This window comes from Mizuhopecten yessoensis, unplaced genomic scaffold, assembly GCF_002113885.1.
Source record: "Mizuhopecten yessoensis strain PY_sf001 unplaced genomic scaffold, ASM211388v2 scaffold8745, whole genome shotgun sequence".
In the NCBI taxonomy this organism is placed as follows: Eukaryota; Metazoa; Mollusca; class Bivalvia; order Pectinida; family Pectinidae; genus Mizuhopecten; species Mizuhopecten yessoensis.
In genome coordinates, this window is record NW_018407700.1 from 1,110,913 (window position 1) to 1,129,770 (window position 18,858).

An 18,858-nucleotide genomic window follows, 5' to 3' on the forward strand; every position below is an offset into this window, starting at 1 on the left:
TAACTTTAAAGACACACATGACACCACAATTTACTGTAGTGACACACATGACACCACAATTTACTTTAGAGACACTTAAGACACCACAATTTACTTTAGAGACACACATGACACCACGATTTACTTTAGAGTCACACAAGACACCACAAATAACTTTAAAGACACACATGACACCACAATTTACTGTAGTGACACACATGACACCACAATTTACTTTAGAGACACTTAAGACACCACAATTTACTTTAGAGACACACAAGACACCACAATTTACTTTAGAGACACACGACACCACAATTTACTTTAGAGTCACACAAGACACCACAAATAACTTTAAAGACACACAAGACACCACAATTTACTGTAGTGACACACATGACACCACAATTTACTTTAGAGTCACACAAGACACCACAAATAACTTTAAAGACACACAAGACACCGCAATTAACTTTAAAGACACACATGACACCACAATATACTTTAGAGAGACACATGACACCACAATTAACTTTAAAGACACACACGAGACACCACAATTTACTTTAGAGACACACATGACACCACAATATACTTTAGAGACACACATGACACCACAATTAACTTTAAAGACACACATGACACCACAATTTACTGTAGTGACACACATGACACCACAATTAACTTTAAAGACACACACGAGACACCACAATTTACTTTAGAGACACTTAAGACACCACAATTTACTTTAAAGACACACATGACACCACAATTAACTTTAAAGACACACGAGACACCACACTTTACTTTAGAGACACAAGACACCACAATTTACTTTAAAGACACACATGACACCACAATTTACTTTAAAGACACATGAGACACCACAATTTATTTTAAAGACCAAATGACACCACAATTTACTGTAGTGACACACATGACACCACAATTTACTTTAAAGACACACGAGACACCACAATTTACTTTAGAGACACTTAAGACACCACAATTTACTTTAAAGACACACATGACACCACAATTAACTTTAAAGACACACGAGACACCACACTTTACTTTAGAGACACAAGACACCACAATTTACTTTAAAGACACACATGACACCACAATTTACTTTAAAGACACATGAGACACCACAATTTATTTTAAAGACCAAATGACACCACAATTTACTGTAGTGACACACATGACACCACAATTTACTTTAGAGACATGATACACCGCAATTTACTTTAGAGACACTTAACACACCACAATTTACTTTAAAGACACATAAGACACCACAATTTACTTTAGACACACATGACACCACAATTTATTTTAGAGACACACAAGACACCACAATTTACTTTAGAGACACACATGGGACACCACAATTTACTGTAGTGACACACAAGACACCACAATTTACTTTAGAGACACTTAAGAAACCACAATTTACTTTAGAGACACACATGACACCACAAATTACTTTAGAGACACACATTACACCACAATTTACTTTAGAGACTCACATGACACCACAATTTACTTTAAAGACACACATGACACCACAATTAACTGTAGTGACCCACATGACCCCACAATTTACTTTTGAGACACGAGACACCACAATTTACTTTAGGGACACACATGACACCACAAATTACTTTAGAGACACACATTACACCACAATTTACTTTAGAGACTCACATGACACCACAATTTACTTTATAGACACACATGACACCACAATTTACTTTAGAGACTCACATGACACCACAATTTACTTTAGACACACATGACCCCACAATTTATTTTAGAGACACACAGGACACCACAATTTACTTTAGAGACTCACATGACACCACAATTTACTTTAAAGACACACATGACACCACAATTTACTTTAGAGACACATGACACCACAATATACTTTAGAGACACGAGACACCACAATTTTCTTTAGAGACACACAAGATGCCACAATTAACTGTAGTGACACACATGACACCACAATTTACTTTAGAGACACATGACACCACAATTTACTTTAGAGACACACAAGACACCACAATTTACTCTAGTGACACACAAGACACCACAATTTACTTTAGAGACACACAAGACACCACAATTTACTCTAGTGACACACAAGACACCACAATTTACTTTAGAGACACACAAGACACCACAATTTACTTTAGTGACACACAAGACACCACAATTTACTTCAGAGACACACATGACACCACAATTTACTTTAGAGACACACATGACACCACAATTTACTGTAGTGACACACAAGACACCACAATTAACTGTAGTGACACACAAGACACCACAATTTACTTCAGAGACACACAAGACACCACAATTTACTTTAGAGACACACAAGACACCACAATTTACTGAAGTGACACACAAGACACCACAATTTACTTTAGAGACACACAAGACACCACAATTTACTTTAGAGACACACAAGACACCACAATTTACTTTAGAGACACACAAGACACCACAATTTACTTTAGAGACACACAAGACACCACAATTTACTTTAGAGACACACAAGACACCACAATTTACTTTAGAGACACACAAGACACCACAATTTACTTTAGAGACACACAAGACACCACAATTTACTTTAGAGACACACAAGACACCACAATTTACTTTAGAGACACACAAGACACCACAATTTACTTTAGAGACACACAAGACACCACAATTTACTTTAGAGACACACAAGACACCACAATTTACTTTAGAGACACACAAGACACCACAATTTACTTTAGAGACACACAAGACACCACAATTTACTTTAGAGACACACAAGACACCACAATTTACTTTAGAGACACACAAGACACCACAATTTACTTTAGAGACACACAAGACACCACAATTTACTTTAGAGACACACAAGACACCACAATTTACTTTAGAGACACACAAGACACCACAATTTACTTTAGAGACACACAAGACACCACAATTTACTTTAGAGACACACAAGACACCACAATTTACTTTAGAGACACACAAGACACCACAATTTACTTTAGAGACACACAAGACACCACAATTTACTTTAGAGACACACAAGACACCACAATTTACTTTAGAGACACACAAGACACCACAATTTACTTTAGAGACACACAAGACACCACAATTTACTTTAGAGACACACAAGACACCACAATTTACTTTAGAGACACACAAGACACCACAATTTACTTTAGAGACACACAAGACACCACAATTTACTTTAGAGACACACAAGACACCACAATTTACTTTAGAGACACACAAGACACCACAATTTACTTTAGAGACACACAAGACACCACAATTTACTTTAGAGACACACAAGACACCACAATTTACTTTAGAGACACACAAGACACCACAATTTACTTTAGAGACACACAAGACACCACAATTTACTTTAGAGACACACAAGACACCACAATTTACTTTAGAGACACACAAGACACCACAATTTACTTTAGAGACACACAAGACACCACAATTTACTTTAGAGACACACAAGACACCACAATTTACTTTAGAGACACACATGACACCACAATTTACTTTAGAGACACACATGACACCACAATTTACTTTAAAGACACACATGACACCACAATTTACTTTAGAGACACACATGACACCACAATTTACTTTAGAGACACACATGACACCACAATTTACTTTAAAGACACACATGACACCACAATTTACTTTAAAGACACACATGACACCACAATTGACTGTAGTGACACACATGACACCACAATTTACTTTAAAGACACACATGACACCACAATTTACTTTAGAGACACAAGACACCACAATTTACTGTAGTGACACACATGACACCACAATTTCCTTTAGGGACAGATAAGACAGAACAATTTACTTAACGGCACATGAGACACCACATTTTACATTAGAAACACTGCCGTTTTAAGTTGTAATATTATTTTATTCCAGAAACAATTGCTTAATTCCCAGACAGAATAAATCTGACTTTTTTCCATCATTCCGTTTTCACTGTTCTCCTCATGAGACGTGATTTGACGACACTTATTTGGTGTTATATTCTGCAGTATGTCTGTAGACTTGCATGAATTCAGTTCGTGAATTCAAACATTTGACTTTGCAACCTGTGACATGTTTTCAGATAATTACCTAATCAAATTGACATTCAGGTTTATAATTCTGTTGTAGTTCTGTTGTGCTGGGAAGGTCTGATTTAACAATGGTATTTCGTAGGTTGAGTTATTGGTGCCTTGTCCTACAGATCAATGGGACTCCTCGCTTATCATACCGTAATTATCAAATTCCATGACTGTCGGAATCTTCCGCCGAATCAATAATAAAAACCGAAATTGTACTAGTGACAAGACAGAAAAGGCAAGCGACCATTGTACAGCAATTTAAGAGTTTTTACACTCCAGATGATGGAAGAGCCTACGCGCCCCATGTGATGTGTTTGTATCTAAACATAGAACTGTATGCAGGGCCGAGTTACTATGACACAGATAAATAAGGACAAATTGCTGGGAGAATTCAGATCATTACCATCTCCTGCAAGCAGTAATGGCTGCCGTGACTGTGTTGGAAATTATTCATCATTTTTTTCTGTCAAAGTTACAGAAGTAACTGAAGCAAATTATTGATATAATGTTAACAAATGAAAAATATTGTAGATATACGTGTATGTTGTCCCAGAGTGCAATTACATTCCTTGCACTGTGCAATGATTTGTAACTTGTAAAATAAATTGGAAAGAACATTAAGATTCTGTTAAATTTTTTCAAAATTCAACTAAGTCCTTACAGGCAGAAAAAATTTGTAATGTGGTTATCATAGATATTTAACAGACATTGTGGTTGCTCTCAAATAACCACGACAACATTGAACAAGTTCTTACAAAGTTAATCAGAAAAATTAATGAATTTCAATATCCATCATCCAGCATTACAAACATTGAAAGAGACATTGTGAAAATAAATAATTTGTTTATTGCATGTTTTGATACGATATGATTGCTTCCCCTTGATTTCATGTCTCAAAACAACTGTCAGGTTTTATTAATAAAATATATAGATTATAATGTGACCTTCATCATTTAAACAGCTTATCAATAAAAATAAGACCTTTTTTCTTTCTTGGCAGTGTTGAACCTGATTTAATTTCCACCTGCTGTAGATAACACAGTCGTTATTTATTGAGGAATGATTTCTTATTATCATGATTGGAGAAAACTTAAACAGTGATGGCTTGTACAAATTCAAAACCATAAATACTTCGCCTATTTTAAAACAGATTTTGTTGAAAGCAGGCAATTCTGATTTTGATGAATTGTGATTTTTCAGATTTGTTTACAGTTAAAATGAATCAATAATGAAGTTGTTACATGTAAGATCGGAAGCATTTACTCTTTTTTTGAGGCTTGTATGTCTGATTGTCTCCTCACGATACCTCTCGCTGTTTTATCTACCTGTAAATTGGCTGTTTCCGTACCTTGACTCAATCCATGGTTACCTGTAGAACCTTTGGTAAACCGTAAAACATGTCGGACATCGCTCACATCTCACACAACGTAAATTCTACTGGCCTACAGTCGATCACGTTTCATCTAACGTAAATTCTACTGGCCTACAGCCGATCACATCTCACCAGCCGATCACATATCACCTAACGTAAATTCTACCGGGCTACAGCCGATCACCTTTCACCTAACGTAAACTCTACTGGGCTACAGCCAATCACATTTCACCTAACGTAAACTCTACTGGGCTACAGCAGATCACATCTCACCTAACGTAAACTCTACTGGGCTACAGCCGATCACGTTTCACCTCAGGTAAACTCTACTGGGCTACAGCAGATCACATCTCACCTAACGTAAACTCTACTGGGCTACAGCCGATCACGTTTCACCTAAGGTAAACTCTACTGGCCTACAGCAGATCACATCTCACCAGCCGATCACATATCACCTAACGTAAACTCTACTGGGCTACAGCCGATCACGTTTCACCTTAGGTAAATTCTACTGGGCTACAGTCGATCATGTTTCACCTAACGTAAACTCTACTGGGCTACAGTCGATCACGTTTCACCTAACGTAAATTCTACTGGGCTACAGCCGATCACGTTTCACCTAACGTAAATTCTACTTGGCTACAGCCGATCACATCTCACCTAACGTAAATTCTACTGGCCTACAGTCGATCATGTTTCACCTAACGTAAATTCTACTGGGCTACAGTCGATCACATCTCACCTAGCATAAATTCTACTGGGCTACAGCCGATCACATCTGACCTAATGTAAACTCTACTGGGCTACAGCCGCATTCTGCTGTCACCATTAAATTGTGTTCAAAATGTGATGTGGCATGAAACAAGTGTGACATTGTAAGATGTACCACAGTAGGTACCCCTGGTAACTATAGATTAGGGCTCACAGGGTGCTGACTATAACAAAGGACAGAGAGCAGGACAGAAATACAAGCTTGTTTTTATCAACTTCCATTTTGTTTAAAATTTCTCAAATAAGTAAAATTAGAAAAATCAACCAAGACAAAATCTGTATTACCAGTATTTTTTTTCTGCTATTGTAATCAGTGATTTCTTATCGTATAAATGCAAAGGAAATTAAATGTAATTGTGACTAATAATAAAAGACATCAAAAATTGGATCATAATGGTGAATGTTTTTTTTATAATACATATATCGCCATTATTACTATTCTTTTGTTGTCTGTTTATCACTCTTTTCATTTTCTTCATTGTTCATGTCAGTTAAAATGAAAAATTCCTTTCTTCACCATTTTCCTACTGTATGGATGCATTCCGCTAATTTATTTGGAATATAATTGTAGTTTCATTCCATCCAAATTTTTCAACAAGTTTTTCTGTCAATATGGTCCATTTCCTGTTATGAATCCTAACAAAAATTGTTAGGGTGTCTGCTGATTTAATCTTCTGATTCGTGGTGGATTCCTCCTTAGACTGATTTTATATGGTTCCTCCTCTTTGGTGTTGTCATCTGTTAACATATATCTCTCATCAAGTGTTTCCTGTTAATTTTTGCCATCTTTTTGGACCATTATCAACTGTCTTATCAGTTACGACATGTCTGCTGACCCTGTTACTTTTTAAAGGAGGTGGGTACGACTTGTGCCTGTCGTATGCCAATGACTAAGGTCGGAGGCTAATGCGTTAGGATAGAACAGATTGTATGATATACATGGTTTACAGTTAATTTTCAAATTTTTTCGGAGTCACTGTGGAAGGGATAATTGCTGAGGCCTTCCTCAGACTTGCCAACTTGTAAATCCCTCTTCCTCAGCGGTGTCCTCACACATGCTGTTTTTAGATCTCTGATGTACTTTTGAGTCGCTGTTGGATTTTTGTCACAGGGCCAAGAATCAATGGTGATCTATGCCCAAGAGGATATTTTTTATGGAAGGTGCATTTGTCTCTCAATGCACATGCATATCTTACTGAGTTGTTATTTTCCATGCATGAAGAATTTGTATCTGTTATCAGATGAGTCTCTTTCCCCGAGAACTTACTTCATTTCCAGACTGTATCTGTGGTTCGGGACTACAAATTCCTTGTTGACCGTCACTTAATGTTTGCAGAATTTCTTTTTCTGTTGGGCTTCGGTTTCTTTCTGGGAAGTCATTTCTTGCCAATGATTACTTTCCATGTATGCTGAAGTCCAGTCTGTTTTAGACAGCTAGTCTGTTTCTGTCTACATACACACTATGTGGTCACATTTGCCTTGCAGGCTTTTGTTTGCAGAATGTGTCTCTGTTTTATTACACAATGATGCTTGTTCAGAGCTTTTCCCTGAGGTTTGCTTCTCAGCTTTTTTTACTGTTTTTTTGTTTGCATTTGAACAGCATCTTGGGAAATAATCTGTAGTAATCTGAATTCATTGTTAAGGGTAAGGGCTTATATAACCCTTGCAGTTGTTATTAAAGTTCCCATTAGGGCTTATTCACCCTTGAAGTGGGTGTCTGGGCTTATTCACCCTTGAAGTCTGTGTTAGGCTTAGTTACCCTTGAAGTCTGTGTTAGGCTTATTTACCCTTGAAGTCTGTGTTAGGCTTATTTACCCTTGAAGTCTGTGTTAGGCTTATTCACCCTTGAAGTCTGTGTTAGGCTTATTTACCCTTGAAGTCTGTGTTAGGTTTATTCACCCATATGTTGAGTGCCAGGCTAATTAGCCCTTGAAGTGGATGTTCTAGGGCTTATTCAACCTTGAAGTGGGTGTAAGGCTTTTTTACCCTTGAAGTGGGTGTAGGCCTTATTCAATCTTGCAGTAGGTGTTAGACTTATTTACCCTTGAAGTGGGTGTTAGTCCTATTTGCCCTTGAAGTGGGTGTTTGGACTTATACATCTTTGAAGTTGGTGTTTGGGCTTATTAAACCTTGAAGTGTGTGTTAGACTTACTTACCCTTGAAGTAGATGTTCAGGATTATTCAACGTTGAAGTGGGTGTTAGGCTTATTCACCCTTGAAGTTGGTGTTTGGGCTTATTAAACCTTGAAGTGGGTGTTAGGCTTATTCACCCTTGAAGTGGGTGTTTGGACTTATTAAACCTTGAAGTGGATGTTAGACTTACTTACCCTTGAAGTGGGTGTTAGACTTACTTACCCTTGAAGTGGGTGTTAGACTTACTTACCCTTGAAGTGGGTGTTAGGTTTTTTTCACCCTTGAGGTAGGTGTAAGGGCTTATTTACCCTTGAAGTAGGCTTATTCAACCTTGAAGTGCGTGTTAGGTGTTATTTGCCCTTAAAGATGGTGTTAGGGCTTAATGGTTTTGTTTGAAGTTTTGCGGAAAGAATTTATTTCTGGGTATGACATTCATAATTATGTAATACGTGTTGAAAACGTGGTAGGGATAGGGACTTTATTTGCAATAATTGGACCTGTCATTGTAGAAAACAGAAACATCAATATCTCATTAGTTTAAACAGCCCACTGTAGAGACATGCAATGATCAGCGATACGATGAAGAACATACCCAAACAGCCAGCGTTTATTGACACCTATTCCATGTCATGTAAATTTGACAAGACAAGGTCACATTTTATTCTTCAGCATCAGGTCACAAGCCTGTAATAAAGAAAACGGAACGATGTCAAGGCCATGTGGTTAGCCCAAGGCTTTGTTGTCCATATTGGATAAGACTGATGCCTCCGAAGTGTGTCACCATAGTGATAAACTCTGTCAGTTGGAGCTTGGTGTCTGGAGCAGGTGCTCAGGTTTATTCTGGTTTATATCCAAACATTAAGATTTATGGAGCTAATTTGCATAATAATGGTTGTTACTTCAGAGAAAAAGGAAGAGATTTGCTTGGAAATGACAGGACAACAGACTTATACATAAAAATGAGATTGAGAAATGTAGTTATGAAGGATTTGTTTTGACATTGGAAGGACATGTCAAGCTAGAATCTAATCATTATGGAAAAGAGATATTCAAATAAGCTTGGACTTGTTGGGCTGATTTCCATTTCTGGCTCCAACAGAATGAGCTTTACTGTTTATTCAAAATTTGCTGATTAGGGATATTTTAAATCTGGCTTATGGTGGACTTGTGAAGGAACAAGTAGGGCCCAGCTTATGGTGGACTTGTGAAGGAACAAGTAGGGCCCAGCTTATGGTGGACTTGTGAAGGAACAAGTAGGGCCCAGATTGTTTGATGCTTTTGAATTTATATATACTATCGTAAGTTGTTTGTGAGGGATGAACATTTAAGCGTATATCAAAGTTGAAGAATCTGTTGAATTACAAATACTGTATCTAAAAGACTTATAATTGTTCTATGGTTGATAATCTAGATCAAGAATTCCTCCTCAGAATCCCATTTTCTTACAGAAATAATAATCATCTGGGACCCGTCTGTATGGGTGGAGAAGCCAGGCAAGGATTCATGGGTATTGATTTACCTGGTCACATGACCTTAAGTGCTGGACTACATGCAGTGGTGTGCGTGTCCAATGAGAATGGACCTTACTCTTTGTTGTATCACCAAGGGTACCATTGCTTTTTCATTTTGTAACAAATATCAAAGATTGAAGCTGACTTTTTATGGATGAATTGTAACTATCTAGACTGCATCATGAAAGACAAGATGGCTATAGGGGATTGATTGTTTTACTCTTTATGCAGTGAATGCATTTATTTTCAACATTTTTGTTGAAGAGACCTTTCTAAGATGTTTGTCTGATCTGAATATATCCGAATTATTATGACTTCCATGCTAGGGAAATTTCTGTAGGAGATGAAATTGTTTCTGCTTATTTGTTAGAACTGTTGGTTATTTTTTGGTGATGGACCATCGGATACTAAGTGTATTTGATGTCCTCTTTTCACTGGCTGTCAGAGATGATCATCGTGACAACAGCAATGAACTAGTGTGTTATTGAATCTGCTGACCTTGTTTGATCTTTCTTTTTATTTTTCCAGCTTGATGAGTCAGTTTGAGAATGCAGTTTTATGCACCCAGCCATTAAACAATGTCTTTGTTATAGGCAATTATGAATTTCCAATTGGACAAAGGCAAATCCAATATGAAGCACACATGCACTTCATGTTGGCTTTGCCTTTGTCCAGTTGGAACTCATATTGCCTATGAATGCCAATTGAAAGCAATTCATTACTTATATTTACCATTTGTTTAAATCTGTTCATCTTATAGAAAATCTAATTACATTTATTAATCAGCCTTTAGTTCAATCAATGTATGTATCATCATCTCCCAGGGAGGGTCATTGGTATAAACAATTATGACATCATAATAATGATGACGTCAACAATCAGTCCATGGCATTCATAGCCTAATTGAATGCCAACTGAATTTGGTAGGGTTATATTGTGGCAATGCCATGAGATGTTAAATATTTTGAAATGTCTCACATGCCACTTGGCATGGAACATTAACAGAGGTTAACAAAAGATGGCAAACCACAGTTTTTATTTCAAACCATTTAATGACCAATACTAGAGCTTTCCATGGCTGTATATAACTCAGTCTATAAGTTGGCGGTGACAATCAGGATTTGGCATCAAACAAATGAGCAAATTTGCATTTGTCAGAAACAAGAGGGGTCACAAGTATAAATGACATTTGAAGTTACCCCCTGGTCAAGGCTAGACATATAATATGTCTAGTGCAATCAACATTCCTGCTTAACCCATTCGTGTCCTCTATTGAGCATTTAATGATTCAAGTTTAAGTTTGAATCAAATAAAGCTCAAAATGTCATGTTAAACATTTTCAGAAATATGAAAGTTGATAACTAAATGTGTATGTATTGGAGTTCAAAGATTTGAAAAAGAGGAAAACATTAAAGAGCTTGATTTTAAGAATTTGCTTAGAGGAAGCAAACCTATTTAAAATTAGTAGGGCTGTGACAATTTTAAAAACAGTTACAGAAAACTGAAAACTTGGAGGAAATATTTTTCTTCAAAATTTTGACAATTGATCAATTAATCTGGAGTTTATAATCTCAGAATTCATTCTGCTTGAACATTTGTGTTGTTCTTCTTCCATACTAGCCGTTCATCAAATTAAATTTCAGAGGTTGAGCTAACTGTCTACTGTACTGTTCAGTGTAGGGCCATGGGGGCATCTTATGTCAGATGTTTAAACTAGATATTATAATATTGTTTAGCCCTTAGTGAAGTTATCAGTTGATGTGAAATGGTTGTACATTATGAAAAATAAAATACAAATCAGTAAAAGGTAGCTTCAGGAAATCACCACTGTTTAGAGTCCGAGTAGAACTGATTGTTACATCAAAATACGGATATACATTTAAATGTACAGAAATCCTATTTTTGAAACAGTTGTGAAAACAAAGTAATTGTAATGTCGAATCAAATTACATGACAAAGAACTGAAAAGAATTGACTATAGGAGCCATGAGGAATCGGTTAATTGACAGAGGATTTGAGCCCCTTGCTGTAGACATAGGTCTCCTTTTTACCAAGTTTCTGTGAGACAAACTAAAGTAAAAGTGTCACTTTGAGACAGATACTGAATAGTGTGTTGTCCACAGACTGGTGAATAGATAAGTTCATTGACCTAAACAGCACCAGACATGCCATTACAGATTGGTACAAATGATATCATATGTACCAAGTAACGGATCCAACCATTCCTAAATTAAAGGGTTATCTCCAGACAGAAGAGTGGAGGGGTTGACCTGGACGTGGACAAATCTCCAGATTCATATCTCTATAGTCCATCTATGTCTGACTCAATAGATTTTGGAATCGCCATAGATATATTGTCTTCTGCTCTGGGAAATATTAACCAGTTTGAATTTTGCCTATTCAAATAGCTGTAGTCGAAGAAAAGCTTAATGTATGAATGCTGTGTTTTGAGATTAGCCAGGACAATCCTGATTTAGATCCTGCATTTGTTGGTTATCCACACAAAGCAAATGTTGATATGCTGCTTTGGTTTGAGGTTATCTGGACAAATCTTTTATTAAGATGCTGCTTTGGTTTGAGGTTATCTGCACAGAGCTCATCTTTTGATTTAGGTTTCCATAGAAATCAAATGTTTGGATGCTGCCTTAGTTTGTGACAAAATGAATGGTTATAAGACATTTTGATTGTATTCGAGATATCCAGAAAAAATGAATGGTTAAGACATTTTGATTGTATTGAGATATCACTGTTAGTACCTAAATTTATTTCGATTTTCACATGTGGGGATAACATATCATAAATAGACCATTGAATCTGAAGATATCCTACAGATATGTTTCAGTTTATTGGTGTCCTGACATTGTTTGAGCATGACCATTGAGACCTGAAGGACATACCTACATTACCTCCTGGGTTGTGTACCTATAAACAGACACTTGCTATCATTAACTTGGGGATTCAGTGACACTACTATTGTTAGTGTATATGTCTATATACAACAGTTTTGTCTGTTCAGATATCAATATTCTTTAAATGAGAATGGATAGTTGTGACAAACCAAGTGTTCCCATTTTGACATAGATCTATATTGCTGTTATCTGTAATGTATAATGCTCCACTTTTCCTGTTCCAGACATATAAGGTTATCCCTATAAGGCTTGTGCGAGGCGCAGTCCAAATGTCAGATCAGATTCTTCCAATTTGAATGGTCGGTTTCATGTTCTATTAGATTGCTATAATACAATTTTAACAATCCCTGTAATTTTGTATGTCTTTTACACCGGAAATATATTTACAGTGTAGTCTTTCTAGACAAGTTCTAAACAAGTGAGTTAGGTGATCATTATACTTAGTGGGTATTATGTCTGGATGAGATCCTCTGTGTAAGACAGGAAATCCCACGTAGATATTACCTATTCCTATTACTGTAATTACTGCACAAACACTGTGTCCTTATTGCTATCATTAAGTAATACGCATGGGAACTAAAGTACACGCATAACAGAGAAAACACATCAGACAGCGATCCTAGCTATGCTAGGAGATCATTATCTCAGAATAACATTACAAATGTATCAGACAATCTAAAGCTAAGGTATAGTTTTACCTCTTCATTGTTTTTTTTATATAAATAGATATAGAAAAATAAGCAGTTATTATAGAATATGGATCTTTTTTTAAAAATGTGATGTAGTATATGTTGTGTGAGAAATTACATATTTCAGTAATAGATAAATTTCAGTATGTCCAGAAATATTTTTTCACTCTTTTATTTCCTGGCAAAAATGGTAGGAATCATGATTAAATTCACTTCCTCATTAACGTTTACTCCAGTCCTGAAACTTACAGATAAGGAAGGAATAGTGTTGAAGTGAGTGACGTTCTCTGGGAATATTTTTTTATTTGGTACAAACACAAGTAAGACATAAACCATTTAAAACATCTATTATTTCTAGATAACTGGAAAGATCTGACATCACTCAAACCCTGATATATGTGTTATCATCAGATTGTGCCCTATTAGGCATGTCACTTAATGGTGTATGATTGTACCCTAAGGCATGTCACTTAATTGTGTGATTGTACCCTAAGGCATGTCACTTAATTGTGTATGATTGTACCCTAAGGCATGTCACTTGTGTTTGATTGTACCATAAGACATGTCACTTGTGTGTAGGGCAGTGTTCCTAAGGATTTATGTCGATACCAACATATTACTATTTTAAGACACGTACATACAACCTTAATAGTAAATGAATTCAGTTGAGAGGTGGTCTTCGCTATTGGACAAATCAATTAGATAAGTTCCATTAATTTATATGTGGTTTTATATTCTCATTCTTGTTTTTTTTTAATCCTATCCCATATATTAAATATGATGTTGATAAATGCCTTCACAGACCTGTATGTTTCAAAATACGACTGATTCATGTCAAAATGGCATGTTGTTTTATGTTTTGCAAACAGAGCATGTCATCTGCTCTGACTTTTTTTTATTCAACTATGAACAGTAGATTTTCATCTCTAATCCCATCAAATGACTGCTGAACTACAATGGTAGATCATTATCATCTGCAGTCCAAGTGAATGGCATTTAATTCATCCTCCTGATTGTCTCCCTTGGTGTATCATCCACAGTCCAATAAAATGATCACTTATCTTTGGATTGTCTCCCCTGATGTGTCATATTCTTGGATTGTCTCCCTTGATGTGTCATATGCAGTTCAATAAAAATAACCGCTGATCCTTTGATTGTCTCCCTTGATGTGTCATATGCAGTTTAATAAAATGACCTCTGATCCTTGGATTGTCTCCCTTGGTGTACGACCTACAGTCCAATGAAATGACGAGTGATCTTCCTGAATGTTTCCCTTGGTGTATGTGTCTCATCCGCATTTCAATAAAATGACCACTAATCCATGAATTTTCTCCCTTGGTGTGTCATCTGCAGTCCAATAAAATGACCACTAATCCATGAACTTTTCTCCCTTGGTGTGTCATCTCCAGTTAAATAAAATGACCGTGATCCTTCTTATTGTCTTTGTGTTTCATCCACAATCTATGCAGAACAATGTAGGAAATCAAGAAACCTGTTGTCCTTCAAACCTAGTCATGGCTTGCAGTATTTCTTGCTGAAAATCAAATGGTTAGAAATAACTTGTTCACCTAAGTATTGTAGTATAGGTGTTCAATACCTTTTGATAAATGTAACATTATTATTTTGGACATATGTTTTCCAAGTGAAAAATGTGAAATTAAGAATTCAGCTTTCTTGATTAATGCAGAGCCTGTTGTTTGAATGTAATTAAATTTCTACATATATTTCCTTATTATGAGACTCCAAAGCTTGGCTTCAGAATATCAGTTTGAGTATGAAGGTTTGTTGCTATGGAAATGTCTTCCTGAACAAACATATCTGTATATATAGTTTTACCATACACACAAACCAAAGTGTCCGTATTAACGGGGTCTAATGTATACATGTACTTAAACAAATAGGTCTACATTAACCCGGATCTATGACCCAAGGACATCAAACATACTGTGGAATTTCTAAATGATCCTAGGTTTTCTTTCTTCCCAAATGTTATAGCAATTGGTAGGTTTCCGATAAGATTGATGACAATGGTATTAACAGTTTCTCACACACCCCTACTTGATGGAGTCCTCCGCTCCTGCTAAATACCCGTCATCTGTCAGGATTGAATTTCAGGCTTATCTGGTTGACAGGGTCTTGACGTTGTTTATGGATGGTGGAATGAGTTCACCAATTTCAAACTTAAATCTAATTCCTGTTTAAGGTACTTTTTATTTCCTGATCATGGAGCAACCATTCTAAAAAAGGGAAGCTTTAGATTTGTTTTCTGCTGATCAGAGACATACAGTAGGATTAACCCGGGTAATAAATGATTGGAGATTTAAGTCTGGAAAGCCTATCCCAGTCTTATGGTAAAGCAAACCTAATTACGTGATATATTTATGTCTTCAGAATATATTTTTAGATGGACTTTTTTGTTTTATGGTACAAAACATGTAAATCTGTTTACTGTGTTCACAAGAGAAGAAAATTGATTGAAGTCTCTGCTGTAGAGAATAAGAATAGTAGTTTTGTCATTTCTCAAGGGTCTTGGATAAAACAATGTGACATACATGGACTGATCGAAGGTCTTCCCAGTTCTCGCTGGCGTCTTCATGTCTGAGGTCCGAGTTTGTCATGGTTGCTCATATTGTGGTACGATAGTTTTCATTTTGTTTTAAGTTTTTGAGATGAAATTGTAATATCAATGTATATTAACTTTTATTCCATAGGTCAGTACAATCATTTCTTATCTTTGGAGCTATAACGAAAAATTTCAACCTGAGAGGCTCTGGGTAAGATTCTCAAATGACCAGACAAGATGCTATTGCAGATGATATGATATTCACAAATCTTACCTCTAGGTTTCTTGGTTGCAATTTACTCTCAAGTTAGGGAATGATTTCTCACTCCCCCCTTCCCCTTAAAAAGATGTTTTGAAGGGGAAAAAAGCTTTTACCCTTTAAACGTTTCACAGAACATGGTAAAAATATGAATCCAACTGCTGTAAATAGACTGAATCTTTTAAGAAAACTTTGCATTACCATATAAGATAGGATGCCTGAACTTCATATCTACTAGCAATATTATACATGAAGTTTGATAATTGTTTTAGCTAAGGTTAACAGGATGCAGCCAAACATTATTTTTCATCTCAAAACTAATTTATGCATCATTTCTCTTATTTAGGCAAAATGAAAAATTCACCGAATATTGATGAAGAAATACATTTTTGATGGGTAAGAAAGACATACCAGAAGATCAAGGTTTTCAGTCAGTGTACATGTACACTTCCAATATACATATTGGAAGTGTTTTCAGGAATGTCTAGTAAGGTGTAAACTCATTGGTAGGTATACCTTACACCTCCTCGGGGACAGACATTTGTGAAAAGAATTAGAAGCTTCAACAAAGATATATGCAAAAGATAAATCTCCGACTCATAACTGGTCATTATGGCCGACATAGAAAAACTCTTTCCATGTTGATGGTGCCAATTTGAATAATAGTACCCTTAGGAATAACAAAACTTTCATTTGTATACAGCTGATTACTAGTTAGACAGTAGGACCAGAACAATGTATTGCTTGTACTGAACTTCTAGCCGACCAAGCAACCAATCTTGTTGGATGTGTAGAAAAGGCCGGTCATTTTCAGCGAATAAGTAATGATTACCCTGAAGTCTGCGTGCCTCTCTCCAGGAGGCTAAAATTGAAGTAATATGGAAGGGGTTCGGAGTGATTTGTTTAGTTGTTAGAGCCAAACCTCATGGGACTGAGGCAGAGATGAGTCTACTGCACTGGGTGATATGTCAATCAGACTAGATTACATATAAATTACCCACCTCTCCTAGCTCCAACGTTACCACAACAGACCAAATAGTCCCGGCACTGTCAGAATCTAGATAAATACTTGTGACATGAAACAACATTTCTATCTAACAGATTGATTGACTGATTCACATTCAATACTGGTCACGAAACTTAACCATTATACTCCCATATTTTTATTATATAACCCTGAATGTTGTCTCCATGTTTTGTTACCAGGTTTCAGAGGCTGTACTTCCCTGTTCCTAATTGAGCAGTGATGTTTGTCTTCACTAAGGAAACATCCAGAGATTAATTGTGGTGATGATATATTATGCATCAATAATACATTAGATATCTATCGTACCACTCTATTCATCCTTATAAGTACTGTAGTGACCTTATCTTTTATTTGATTCAAGCATATCCCATCCCCTCATGGGAAAAATGGCAAATATGGCTACTTGTAAAGGTTCTGTGATCTTTCTCATTTTCCAAAATTGCCAAGTGCCCTATTGGCAATCATTAACTTAAAGATAAAGGTGGAATGCATAATATATTACAAAAAAGTATGCCTCATGTTTCTAACAGCTTATTGGGTTGAAAATGATTTTTTTTTATATAAATGACTCCAAACAACTGATTATTGATATTCTAATAAAATACATTGTTGTTATGGGGAACATTGGCTGCCATGGTGAGAAATCATCTGATATTGGTTTGCATACTTGTGTACATAAGTGAGTGGGAAGGCCTTGTGTTGCTGTCATGACAATCTTGTACCCATAGAAAGCCCAGTTCCTGTCAGACAGTCTACTTGTAGACTTATCCTGTTTCATCCAGATAGCATTTAATAATGTCGCTCCATCTGTATTATTACCGAGCTTCTGATAAGTCGTAGAATTTAATGATGATATATGTACCCATATATAATGATTATATGTTCTCTATCTAGACTTCAGTGGCTCTTGGTTGTCATGTACAAATAGTAATTGATAATCCTTCAGCTTGTCACAGATAGAAAATTCTTTCTCCGTCCAACCCCACTCCAGGGATTTTAGACCTTAATTTTCTTATATGTACTAAGTCAAATCTAACTTGGTGGAAATCAAGCATTTAAGGACTTATGGGGCTTTCTATGTACAAGACATGTTGCGAAAAAAAAAAAAAAAAAAAAAATTAAAAAAAAACAACGTAACAATTTTTAGCCCACCTGGCACGAAGTGCCAAGTGAGCTTATGCCGTGCCGTGGCGTGGCGTCCGCCGTCCGTCGTCCGTCCGTCCTCGTCCGTCAACTTTTCCTTTAAACAACTTCTTCTGAAGAACGGACAGGCCTAGAGTCATGATATTTGGCTGAAAGCTTCGTTGGTAGGAGCACTACAAAGTTTGAGAACGAAAATGACCTTGACCTGTTTTCAAGGTCACAGGGGTCAAATATGTCAAAAACTTCAAACGACTTCTTTTAAAGAACTAAAAGGTATAGAATCTTCATATTTGGCTGATGGCT

At 36.3% G+C, this 18,858-nt stretch overlaps 1 protein-coding gene across 1 annotated transcript in view; it reads left to right on the top strand.

The window, feature by feature from the left end:
- Nucleotides 1-18,858, top strand: part of LOC110456442 (activating signal cointegrator 1 complex subunit 3-like) — a 356,696-nt gene that overhangs the window by 36,669 nt on the left and 301,169 nt on the right. The window lies entirely within an intron of this gene.